General features: G+C 37.3%; 1 pseudogene; it reads left to right on the forward strand.

The window, feature by feature from the left end:
- The first annotated feature begins 2,361 nt into the window (after positions 1-2,361).
- Positions 2,362-3,420, forward strand: LOC123475561 (annotated as a pseudogene).
- The last annotated feature ends 1,098 nt before the right edge of the window (positions 3,421-4,518 follow it).

The raw sequence follows: 4,518 nt of genomic DNA on the forward strand, positions 1-4,518 counted from the left end.
AACGATGTCTAAAAAACTCGGGTCGGTGAGAAAAAGTGCATTCGTGTTGTTTGCTCTTGTGCCGTCACAAGAGCTGTACATCTTGTGCTCGGGGTGATGGAAGGGTGATGATGGGGTGATGGACCCGACAGGGCAGGGTGGGGTAAGTCTAGACATCTTTTAACATGCCTTAATTTATTACGCTTCAAGGCAAGTAACTGGTCGAACCATTTTTGCAACCATACCTTATTTTTGTTTATTAAATAATCTGAAAATAATAATTCCCTTGGTTCCAAGGTAATTAACTTTCCCAGCTTTTTTGAACGAAGAATATTATAAAAGATACCATATTGTAAAGAACCAAAACAATTTATTCTTTATTATTTTCCTTATTTTTTCCCTACCCTTTATTCTTACTTAATATAAATTTTCTATACGAACCTCTTTTCTATGTAATTTCTTCCTTAGACGTCTTACAGACTGTTTTACCCTTCAAACGTTCCAACTTAATTTTCTTGTAGTTCGACCTTCACGAACCCCGTGTAAAAACTTTTGTTCTATAGAAAATAAGGAGAGACACTTTTCACAATTCAGTTCCTAAAGAGTTGTTCCCCAATTTTTTGTGCTACTGAAATATACTTTACAAGAAACGACAATGAAAAAGTAAATTAAAATATTAATAACTTACATTTGGTGGCAGCGGAGTCGAATTCGGCTTTCGTGTTAAGCTAAATAGCTTGTGTTTTTTTTTATTGTTTATTTTATATTTTTATGGTAATAAGTGCTACTTATTGCCTTCTCTTCGTTTGTTCGCTTCCTATTTGGTTGAAATTTTTTGATAACTTTTCATAGTTATAAAAGAACATGCTTTGTTAGAAATTAGTTCGTTATAAAAGATGAGGGCAAATGAGGATAGCAGTTTAGAAAACACTTTAGAAAGAAGATCTGTAAGAAAAGGGCCACTAATACAAAGATTTGTTCGATCAGTACGGTAAAGGTTCACTTCTTTAAGATCAGGAGGCGGGTCGACGTCAATTTTGAGAAATAACTAAAATCTAGGTGTCGAACTAGATAGTGATAGCCCAAATCAATCCGATATTGATCTTCTTGATTCCAATGAAATTAAACAATTGAGAAATGATGATCAGTGGAACGAAGTACTTAATATGCAAGTATCGTCACAAGACGAAACCGTAGTCGAACCCCTGATAGGCGAGGAGACAAGAGAATTGCTATCATATAATCCACTTGTAGAACAGGCTCGGGCAATTACGGACCTTGAAAAAACAACAGATAGGGTAGAAAACACAGAAGATATCTCTATAGATTTCCAAAACCTAGAACTAATAAATGAACAGAACCAAGATCGGGCATGGTTTTATCAGCAATACGAAAATACGAGAATAACGGAAATTCCTGTTGAAGATCTTATTTTTGAATTGCAGTATTTACTTCGAAGTGAAAAAAAAATAGAGTTAACAAACAAAGAAGTAGGAACAGCCTTAAGAGCATTACTCTTAACCAAACCCACAATTTTGACACCAATTGAATTCTTTGAGCACTGTGGTCTAAAAACATACTACGAAAGTACTGATTCAGAGTATGAATCAGTGCACTCGGGAAAACAACAAAGTAGGTCAGAATCAGACTTAGTGCCCCAATCTTTAGTAACACTCGAAACTGAGGAGGAAAGTTCTAAAAACAGCGTACCCATCAAAATTGTAAGAGCGGAAATCCACACGCAAGGTGATCAGATTCCTTTATATTGTCCTAAATTGACCCCTAGTACCACAACAATCACTTGTCCGGCGGTTAATCATTCACAGTCAAGTATGAATACTCAAACTCCTCAATCACAGTTAGCGTCCACTCCGTGTAACTATTTACCGTATCAAGGACTACAAAGTCGGAAAGTCTCCTTTACTCCAGCGTCGATCGTTGACCAGTCAAACAAAATCATGCAAAACAAACCATCAGAAGAAACAAAACAAGACATGTCCATTAAAATATACGTTAAAGAATTGAGCCGTTTGATAGAATCCGGAATGGATTATGAGGATGCTTCTAAAGCAGCTGATTGTATTGTGCAACACATTCTAACGAATACTAAACGTTGATATTTTTTCCTCTCAGAAAACAAAGCATAATGGACAGCCTGTTTTTAGAACTAGCTCTCAGCCTTCATATCTTAACTCAACCCCTTTACATACACAACCACTTGCGTTAAGTGGACAAAGTGTAAAAATCCCAAGCATGTACAATAAGCAAAGTAATAACGGAACAACTCCAAAGTACTCAGTTACCAGCTCAATTCCTAAAATGAATCCCTTAGTAATGTGTCCGTCAAAAGTAAACAGTATAGGAAACACAAACAATTTTATTTCTAACGCCATCGATAAAAAAAAAATTACAACAAAGCCAAGCAATGACGTTATTTAGTAACGTCGGAATTTACGTAGACCGTGATCGCTCCGGTCACTTTGATGACTGGCTTGCACATCTAGAATCAGTACTGGTTTTAGGCGATTTTGAGGAGTCAAGAAAAATTATCTTACTACGCTCCAAATTGTATGGTGAAGTGGCTGATGAGTTTGATGACTTTGAACTTGAAAACCCAATTAGCGCGCAAATATACGACAGAGTAAAAGAGCGTTTAATTAAACTTTTCCACTCTACAGAGACCAGATCTAAACAAAGCGTTGGATTTCATAATATGCAACGGGAACCCGAAAAGAATATGAGACGTTATGCGAATCGTATACGCAAGGCCTTCCACTTAGCGTATCCTATAAAATCCACGATAGATAAAAGAACAGCTTTTTCCAGAGAACAAATTATGATGGACAGATTTCTGGAAGGGCTGTCTTTCGACGTCCAGACCAGACTAAAGTATAAAGAATTCGCAACTTTTGAAAAACTCATAGAAAAAGCTGAAATGACGGCCATGGCAGTAGAAGAAGCCCAAATTAGATCCAGACTAAATGCTTTTCACACCAAATACGTCGAACCTAATAGAGAATTGACTAAAGTAAAGGAGGCTTTAGATCGCCTTAGTACCCAGGTGGAATCAAACACCAACCAAAAACCTTTAGAAGAAAAATGCAAAGGCAATTATATACCAGGAGAAACGAGAGTTTTTCACAGCGCTCACCACAGTTAAACCCTCCAATCAATAAAACAGGGGATTTATATTTTTGTGATTTTCACAACGATTGGGGCTATCACTCAATAAACAATTGTAAAGCAAGGGAGAGTCAAGCTAATGATAAATGTTTTCGTTGTAAAGAGATTGGACACCAAGCAAACTTTTGTCCCCAGATAAAAAATTTGAAACCCACTCCTCCAGAGGGTTATGACGGATATGGGAAAAAACTCCTTTGTTTGAAGAAAGGGGAAACTCAAAACTACCGATGTAAGCGTTGGGCCCCTCGGTGGGACTAAGAAAAAGCACCGACATCATATAAATAGTTTAGCAGTAAAATCTACAGTTCCAAGGATAAGAATAAAAATAGGAAATTCTGTTGTAAAAGCGCTGTTTGACACTGGAGCCGAGAGAAGCGTTATTAGCAGCACATTTTTTCATAAGCTTAAAGAAGGAAAGGAATTAATTAATTTCACTAAAGAGGTAGATGTGGATCTTTTCAGCATAAATGACAGGCGCCTCGTCACGGAAGGCACAATCACCGTTAACTTTTTTGTGGCAGAAGAAACGCCACGCCAAGCACTTAGACAGAAATTCATAATCGTAAATGGAATTGTTGAAAATTGCGTTCTAGGGCGCGATGCACTTTGGAAACATCAGTTTATCTATAACGGAAAACAACAGTCCATCTACCAAGTCCCGGAAATTGATCACTTCCAGGAAACAGAAAATCCCTTTGTGATTAGCAAATCTTTGAGAATTCCTCCCAATTCCACTAATTTCCTAGAGACTAGAGAAGAGAATTTTCACTCTTTCAACCCTCTCAATACTTGTCATTTTGTTAGATGCTGTAATATTCCCTCCGGGCTTAGCTTGGAACCCTACATCTCTACGACACCAAATCGTTCACTCCGTGTGGTGGCTGTTAATGGAACAAATAAAACCATATTTCTACCTCGCCTTAAAGTGTTAGGAACCCTTCGTATTTCCAGACCTTCAAGAAAGCCTGTTGAAACAATGGCTTCAATTAGCGTAGCTTCAGCTCCAATGAACACAGCAGCCGTTGAGTCGGCTCTTCCAGACATAGATGAGGAAAACAAAGAGAATTTGCGTAGATTAATAATAAATAATTATAACAGTTTTGCTTTTAAAACAAGTGAGTTAGGCCATACTACTTTAGTAAAACATGTCATTGACACACAAGGACAAGGTCCTATTCGTCAAACGGCATATCGCACGTCTCCAAAGCAAAAAGAGATAGCTAAAAATATAATCGACGAACTGATGCAAAATAAAATAATTCGTTATTCAATGTCCCCGTGGGCAGTCCCGATAGTATTAGTAATTAAGAAAACAGGGGATGTCCGTTTGTGTGTAGATTTTAGAAAATTAAATGC

The sequence above is a fragment of the Daphnia magna genome, linkage group LG8, assembly GCF_020631705.1.
Source record: "Daphnia magna isolate NIES linkage group LG8, ASM2063170v1.1, whole genome shotgun sequence".
Classification (NCBI taxonomy): Eukaryota; Metazoa; Arthropoda; class Branchiopoda; order Diplostraca; family Daphniidae; genus Daphnia; species Daphnia magna.